Source organism: Triticum urartu, chromosome 2A (genome assembly GCF_056163025.1).
Source record: "Triticum urartu cultivar PI428250 chromosome 2A, HENAU_Tu73, whole genome shotgun sequence".
NCBI lineage: Eukaryota > Viridiplantae > Streptophyta > Magnoliopsida > Poales > Poaceae > Triticum > Triticum urartu.
The window spans coordinates 731,258,333-731,267,392 of NC_141874.1; the positions used below are offsets into that span (position 1 = coordinate 731,258,333).

General features: G+C 44.1%; 1 long non-coding RNA gene across 1 annotated transcript; it reads left to right on the forward strand.

Moving 5' to 3' along the window:
• The first annotated feature begins 1,445 nt into the window (after positions 1 to 1,445).
• LOC125534392 (uncharacterized) lies at positions 1,446 to 4,846 on the forward strand. Its single transcript, XR_015617621.1, has 4 exons — positions 1,446 to 1,602; positions 2,013 to 2,069; positions 3,930 to 4,238; positions 4,617 to 4,846. It is a non-coding gene; the product is annotated as an uncharacterized LOC125534392 (long non-coding RNA).
• The last annotated feature ends 4,214 nt before the right edge of the window (positions 4,847 to 9,060 follow it).

The following is a 9,060-nucleotide window of genomic DNA, read 5'->3' on the forward strand; positions in this document are numbered from 1 at the left end:
AATCAAAAAATAAGTTTCAACAAATTCAAAGAAAATATAGGTGGAAGATTTCCAATGTATGATGTCCGTGAGAAATTTCAGCTTTTTCAGGCGTCCAAGAAGCTCATGGCAAAAAAGACAGAATTAGACAAAGCAATACATGAATAATAAACTTTCTTACAACCCTAAAATTTGTTTTTTTTCTGAGAGCTAATTAAATGTTCAAACTCCACGAAATTTCGCACGGACTTCACGCACATGAGCATCTAGCATCACAATTTTTTTTAGAATCTTTTTGAATTTTTGTACTATTTTAAATGAATTTATTGTTCACCTCAGATGTAGATGCACCCGAGAGCCAAACCCCATGTTCGTTTCTTCTGAAGTATAGAATTGTTGGATTTTCAGTAATATAAAGTGAGGAAGAAGCCACCCCCTCACAAAGTGTATAAAGTTCCTTTTTTGCATGGATTTGACCACCTGCATATGTGGAATGTACAAACTGTATGTAGTCTGTACATAGCCGATCCGCCCGCCCCCTCACTCAAATGCTCCGTCCTGGGCTTGGCATATTTTTTTTCTGTTTCTAACCTTCAAATAATAGGTGCGTGAGGTAGGATTCAAACTCCCAACCTATTGGTTTACTTCCGCCCATTGTAACCAACTGGGTCAACTCATTTATTGTGCCTAGTTACTCATTTTATTCTTGGTTGTGGATCTTCTCAGTCCAGTTTTCTTCTTCTTTGGTTTTGTATCGCCATTTGTCGGGTTTATTCCTTTTTATTTTTCTTTATTTCTTCTTATTTTTATCTTTTATTTTCATTTTCTTAAATTCGTGAACATTTCCTTCAATTTGTAAACTTTTTCAGTTTCGTGAACTTATTTTTTGAATCCGTGAACTTTTTCAAATGAATGAATTTTTTCAATTTCCTGATTTTTTTCTCAAATCCGTCACCTTTTTTCATATGGATGAACTTTTTGTCAATTTTTGATTTTTTGTGTGTGCAAGTGATCAACCTGGAGCATGGAATTGACGTCCCTGGCGCGTGCTACATGTGGCAGAAATTTGCTGGGTTGCAATCGGGATGGGAATGGGTCGGGTCGGACATGGCCTTGGATCCGGCCCCTGTGGCCCCAGGACCAATTTGAGAGGTCATGGGTCAACCCATCATATAAAGAATAGTCAATGGCCTCGTTGACTCGATGGGTATTTTGGGTCGACCCAAATTGCTGATCCAGTTGGTCATCCAGTTTCAGCTCTGTTGACCCAATCCCTATTTGAGACCGATCAATAATGTGTTTGGTTTGAGGGCTATCCTTTCAGGGACAGGGATAGCCCTTTTTTTGTGGCTGCCACCCATTTGGATCTGAGACGAGGAGGGATAGGGTCAGCCAGATGCTCAAAATATTCCTCAAAAAGAGGGATGTGGCGACCCGCGAAAAACGAGCGGGTGGCGGCAACCACCCCGCGCGCGCGTCGTTGTGCTCACGCGCGAAACGTTTTTTCGGCTACATTGGCTCCCGCTTACCCCGCGAAACCCTCACTTTCCCCCATTACTCGCCTCTCTCTTCCCTGTGCGCGGCGGCGGCGCATCTAGCAGATAGCAGAGAGGCCGGCAAGAGGTGATTTCCTTCTCTACTCGCTCCTTATCTGATATCTCCTCTGCCTCGCCTTGCTTGTGACGGCCGGCCGTTGCGGAGGGTGTTCCCTGGCGATGCGGGCAAGGGTTTGAGGCGGCGGCGCGGCTGGATCTCAAAGCCGGCGGCGGCCGGCGGCTTCAGGAGGCGCGCACGCGGCTGGATCTCAAGCCTGGCGGCGGTGCCGCTGGATCTCACGGCCGGCGGCTGGGGACTTCAGGAGGCGCGGGCGGCCGGTGACTGATGCGTGCGCACGAGTGCCTATATGCGGCCGAACGGCTCGTCCACGTGCGCACGGCTGCGTGTGCTAGTGTTCTGTGCTCATATGTGTGCTAGTGTTCCGGCTCGTCTCTGCTCATGTGTAGTTCGCTGATTGATGTAATTTTCTGGTGCAGGAAAGTTGAAGGCCACCGTCAGTACATCTAGCAGCAGCAGCACAACTACAACCTGAGGTTATTTCTCCCCTAAATCCTATTCTGTTCTTTAGTAAAATGTTTGACAGTGGAAACAGATTGTTGGTTTTGGTTCTAAGTAGTTGGCCATTTGTACATCTAGCAGCAGCAACACAACTAGTATTGAAATTTGTTCAAACGTAGATGGACAGCGAGACAAAATATAAAATATTTTAGCTGTCAGTCCTATACTGCATATTTTAGCTCTAAACCTTGTACTGCATATTATAGCTGAATCCTGTAATGCATTGTAGATGGACAGAAAGACAAAATGTTAATTTATGCGGCTGCGGCGCAATGGTTTATCAACATGATAACATTGGTTGTTCAATCCAGAAAAAGAAAAAGGAGAGAAGCAATTACGTATGCCCCAATTGATGAGAGAGATATGATGAGAAGAGAGTATTTTGACAACAAAATATGGAAGAATGACACAACCTGTGTGAACATGCTTAGGTTTCGGAGAGAACCTTTCTTTAGGTTTTGTCAACTCTTTAGGGATCGCAACTTGCTAAAGGACACAATACATTTGACTATTGAGCAACAAGTAGCAATGTTCTTGCACACCGTCGGGCACAACATTAGAAACATGGTAATTGGCGCCAATTTTGGTAGATTCGGTGAAGTTGTGAGTCGTTACTTCCAAAGGGTACTCCATGCCATTGGCGATCTTCGAGATGACCTTATTAGGAAGCCTTCATTGGAGACCCAAACCAAAATAGAAGGAAACTACCGGTGGGATCCATACTTTAAGGTATGAGACCAAGTGACAACTACATGTTGTCATTGTAGGCATGAATTTGTTTAGATCCTAATTTTTGGGTTTTTGTTTTCACCATATAGGATTGTATTGGAGCTATTGATGGTACACATGTGCGAGCCTCCGTTACACCGGATATGGAGGCTTCCTTTCGTGGTAGAAAGACTTATGCCACTCAAAACGTGATGGCGGCTGTAGATTTTGATCTTCGATTCACATATGTGTTGGCCGGGTGGGAGGGGACAGCACATGATGCTCTAGTTTTACGTGATGCTTTAGAACGTGAAAATGGTCTACGTGTCCCACAAGGTAATAAATGAACTATATACATCTGTCATATCAATATGGGGTATTCATATATATATATATATATTCATATATATATATATATTCATATATATATATATATAACCAAGTAACCCAAATGTTCCTTATTTAGGGAAATTTTATCTAGTTGATGCTGGATATGGAGCCAAACGTGGTTTTTTGCCTCCTTTTCGTGGTGTGAGGTACCACTTGAATGAGTGGGGAAACAACCCTGTGCAAAATGAGAGGGAGCTGTTCAACCTTAGGCATTCTTCTCTTCGCGTGACTGTAGAATGTGCATTTGGGTCATTGAAGAGAAGATTCAAGATACTTGATGATGCCACTCCATTCTTTCTCTTTCCAACACAAGTTGACATTGTTGTGGCTTGTTGCATTATTCACAATTGGGTTATAAATGATGGGATAGATGAATATATCATACCTGAGGATGAATGGTTGCCAAATATTACTCATGCTTCATCATCAAGTGGTCAAGCACATGAACATGCATACATGGTTAATTTTAGGCAAGGAGTTGCTGATCAAATGTGGGAAGACCGACAAAACCATTTGCAAGGTCAAAATATGTAGTAACTACTATGTCATTTAGCTCGTCGTGATGAATTATTGTACTTTGTTGAACTATTTTGTGTGCTGGAACTTATTTGTAAGGAAATATTATTTTCTGAGATTGTAATTGTAATGACTATTTAAGTTGCTAAAATTATTTCGTTATGTCCAAATTCTTGCTGAAATTACTTTCTCAATGTCCAAATACTTGCTGAAAATTGTAGGAAATGGCTAAGCAAGTTTCATGGACACCTAACATGTCCAAGTTCATGCTAACATGGCTAAGTGATTTGGTCTCTAGTGGCAATAGAACAAGTACTGCATTCAAGCAATCACAGTTCAACGCTTGTGCCATTGCTTTGAATGAGCATTTCCAACTTAGCTTGAATGGAGATCAGATCAAAAATCATAATAGGACATGGAAGCGAAAACTGCAGAAAATAGTGAAACTCAAGGACTTGAGTGGTGCACTATGGGATGAGGACAAGTCTATGATTGTTCTTGATCATGAGCATTACACAAATCATGTTAAGGTAACTATTTTTTTGCTCATGAGTACTTGTTTAATTCTTTCTTTATGTGAAAGTGCTTGCTGAAATGGTTTTGTAATGTTTAATACTTGATGTACTTCTTCCTTAATGCTCAAATACTTCCTGAAATTAGTATCTACAAGTCCAAACACTTCCAAAATTATTCTTTACGTGAAAGTGCTTGCTGAAATGGTTTTGTAATGTCTGAACTTGCTGTACCTCTTTCTTCATGCTCAAGTACTTGTTGAAATTAGTATCTACAAGTCCCAACACTTGCTGAAAATATTCTTGCTGGAATTCTTCCTATATGCTCAAATACTTGCTGCAATTGTTCCTTTTTGTCCAAATACTTACTGAAATTACTTTTATTGTTTCTACAAGGCTCATCCAGAGGACGAACAGTACCTTAACAAGACTATTATTCATTATAAGGAGATGATGAATATAGCTGGAGGGAGCATGGCTACAGGGCAATATGCAAAAGACTCAAGTGACCCTCTTGCTACAGAAGTGGTTAATCTTGAAGAAGAGACAACCAACAAACCCACTGCCCCACATGAAGAGGTTGCACAATCAACCAATGCAGGTTCATCCGGTCCCAAACCAAAAAAGGCCAGATGGTCTTTGGGAGAGCATGAAAGTACTTTCTGGGTTCAGTTTGGAGTACCTTGCTCATTACTATGCATATTTGGTTGACAATCCTCGTGTTGCTATGGCATTCAAGGTGTTGTAAGAGGATCAAAAGAAGGTTTGGGTTTCTAGGTATGTCAAGAATACCTTTCCTGAAGCGTAAGGATGGTGAGTGCATATGTGGTGAACTGGTGATTGACTTTCTTTTGATGCAACCAAAACAGTAACTATGGGTTGTATGGATTAGCTCTTTTGACAACCAAGAAAATAACTATGGGTTGTATAACTATTAAGCTCTAGTAGTACTCTATGGAATGCGGAACTATGAGTTCTATGCACTTGACTTATGTATGAAATGTTGAACTATTATATGTGATGAAGTCCGAAATTTCTACCATCGTTTTGTTTTGTTTGCTGTGAAAAAGTTAAGATTTTTGAAATTATGTCTATACATACTGTGGAATGCTGAACTATGAGTTCTATGCACTTGACTTATGTATGAAATGTTGAACTATTATATGTGATGAAGTCCGAAATTTCTACCATCGTTTTGTTTTGTTTGCTGTGAAAAAGTTAAGATTTTCGAAATTATGTCTATACATACTGTATTTTCCTTCCTCCCATTAAAAGTGCAAATTATGAGGGTAATCTCACCATTTCAAGTAAAAAAGGTTACCACAACCGTTATCCTTCATTCATCCCTCGAACCAAACACTCTGATGGCTATCCTCAACCATACTTCATCCTTTGAACCAAACAAAACATGGGATAACCTCACCCTTCCAACCAAACAGAAAAAAGGGCTATCCCTAGCCACCTGGTTGGGGATACCCACAACCACCCTAGCATGTCCCTTAAACCAAACACATCCCAACATGACCCGTTGGCCTCAAATTTTTGGGTTGGATCAGCGACCCGGCCCATTCCCACCCTGAGTTGCAACTCACTCGGGAAGAAAATGTGATGCATCTCCCTGATCCGGTTTAGGGGGTGGAACCGACTCCGCCTTGGGGATCGAGAAATAGCATGTTAGAGTGCAGCTCACCTTATTTATTTATATTTAAACGGAGGAAAAAGATTTGCCTGATCCATTAATTGAGCAGAAGAGAATTGTCCAGTTAATTAGTGGTAAATCGGGCGAAAACCATCACAAACTAGTGAGCGGCACACACAATATACCCCGCACACACCTCTTCAAAGACAAAGAGGGTCTAGTCGAGACAGCACGTAGGCGTCATCGTCATCACTCCTGCCCTAGAAGGCATCATCGTCATCACTAAACTATGAGCAAACGACTTCGGCTTCGCCGTAGGCGATCGTGGACCCAACTCACTCCGTAGAGACCGAGTGGAGCATATGAAGATCCGCGCCAGAACTCAGCCACCCGTGCCCAGACAACGCAGCTCCGACTCTGGCAAAGAACTACGAAGGAGAACTAGGCACGACTGGCGTCGTGGAAGATTACCAAACGGACCACCTGCTGCTCGTCATCGTACGCCATCGGGCCCCGCCACAGCAGCTTCGACTTTAATGCAACAAACAAGCCGAGGCAATCCCATGAACACACCGAAGAAGAGCCGACTACCTCAACCATTGACATGTCCCCGACATCGCTCATTGTCACCATAGAAGCCTCGATGCCAACACACACCAACATCTTCACCTGTCGCCGCCATGACCGTCCAAAAATCACCCTCGCCACATCGGACCCGCCACTAGTCCCTCCAACTGCCCTCTCCTCCAAAAACGAAGCCCTCAAGAGGTGCACGATGAAAGGGTGCCACCATCATTCGATCCAGAATAGGATATGAGGTTTCCTTTGAAGAAGGATTGGTAGGGGAGACACCACACCATGACAACACATTCAACAAGGTAGCAACGCCCTCGGACGCCATCGTTGCCGGCTCCGACCGTGACCATAGTCAAGTATTCGCCTGGTTTTGTCATCTGAAGCCCCAACCAAACTAGCTGGACCGCCTACCTCCATTCACCCACAACCTGCAACAGAGAGCTCCCAAATCGAAGCCTCCGCCTTGCTGCCTCGGCGTCCTGCGAACTGTCGGAGCTACACAACATGGAGCAGACGACGTCATGTGGCCAGCCAGAGCCGCACCCCCAGTAGACCGAAGCCTGCCGTCGGTGAAGCCATGCGATGCTCCCATGCCGCCTTCGCAGGACGCCGTGACTTGCGCTCCAAGGAGCCGCATTATCGCATGGCGCCGCCGCAACACGAACCTTATTGCAAAGCAGCCCAGGGAGACCACCCCCCGTCGCCGGCCCCAGATCCGCACTGCCATGGATGCACGATGTGACGCCCCCGATTTGACCGTACACTAATCAGACACGCAAATGTGTACGATCAAAATCAAGGACTCACGGGAAGATATCACAACACAACTCTATACACAAATTAAAAATAATACAAGCTTTATATTACAAGCCAGGGGCCTCGAGGGTTTGAATACATCAGCTTGAATACAAATGAGTCAGCGGAAGCAACAATATCTGAGTACAGACATAAGTTAAACAAGATGCCATAAGATGGCTAGCACAAACCGGGATACAGATCGAAAGAGGCGCAGGCCTCCTGCCTGGGATCCTCCTAAACTACTCCTGGTGAAAGTGCAACTATCCCTAGGTGGTTTTGGTAATTCATAACAACATATAGCTCATTGAGCTAATGCTATTCCAAGATGATTATTTCAGGAAAGCTCAATGATTGGCATGGCATGGATGTGAAAGTGGAACCCTCAAAATGCTAAAGACAAAGGATTGGCTCAAGCTCAAAAGCTCAAGACTCTTCATTTTATATTTTAGTGATCCAAGATCACATTGAGTCTTTAGGAAAAGCCAATACTATCAAGGAGGGATGAGGTGTTGCTTAATGAGCCTCTTGCTTCCTGTGCTTAGTGATATGCTCCAAAACCCTCAACTACTTTCCCATATCCACATATGACCTAAACCCTAAGCCAAACTCGGTCCTACCGATTCTTCCTATCCGGCGCCACCGAGTTTCACTTGTCATTAGCCACTGCCAAACCCTAGCAATTCGGTTCTACCGATAAGGATCTCGGTCTCACCGAGATGGGATTGCAAACTCTCTGTTTCCCTTTCGTAACTTTTCGGTCTCACCGAAAGAGCGAATCGGTCCCACCGAGATTGCAATGTAAACTCAGTGTTTCCCCTTTGTAACTTTCGGTCTCACCGAGTTCCACTCGGTCTCACCGAAAGAGCAAATCGGTCCCACCGAGTTTGCCTGACCAACTCTCTGGTTAGCTAATTACCAAATTCGGTCTCACCGAGTTTGTGTAATCGGTCTCACCGAGATTACGTTATGCCCAAATCCTAACCATATCGGTCCTACCGAGTTGCATGTCAGTCCCACCGAAAATCTCTAACCGTCACTAGGTTTACATTTTCGGTCCGACCGAGTTTATTGATTCGGTCCCACCGAGATTGGAAAACTGTGTAGGATTTTGTGTGGAGGCTATATATACCCCTCCACCTCCTTCTCATTCAAGGAGAGAGCCATCAGAACACATACACCATTCCAACTCATATGTTCTGAGAGAGAACCACCTACTCATGTGTTGAGACCAAGATATTCCATTCCTACCATATGAATCTTGATCTCTAGCTTTCCCAAGTTGCTTTCCACTCAAATCTTCTTTCCACCAAATCCAAATCCTATGAGAGAGAGTTGAGTGTTGGGGAGACTATCATTTGAAGCACAAGAGCAAGGAGTTCATTACCTACACACCATTTGTTACTTCTTGGAGAGTGGTGTCTCCTAGATTGACTAGGTGTCACTTGGGAGCCTCCGACAAGATTGTGGAGTTGAACCAAGGAGTTTGTAAGGGCAAGGAGATCGCCTACTTCGTGAAGATCTACCGCTAGTGAGGCAAGTCCTGTGTGGGCGATGGCCATGGTGGGATAGACAAGGTTGCTTCTTCGTGGACCCTTTGTGGGTGGTTGCTTCTTCGTGGACCCTTCGTGGGTGGAGCCCTGTGTGGACTCGTGCAAACGTTACCCTTGGGTGGAGCCCTGTGTGGACTCGCGCAACCGTTACCCTTCGTGGGTTGAAGTCTCCATCAACGTGGATGTAGGATAGCACCACCTATCCGAACCACGGGAAAAACATCCGTGTCTCCAATTGCGTTTGAATTCTCCAAACCCTTCCCTTTACATTCTTGCA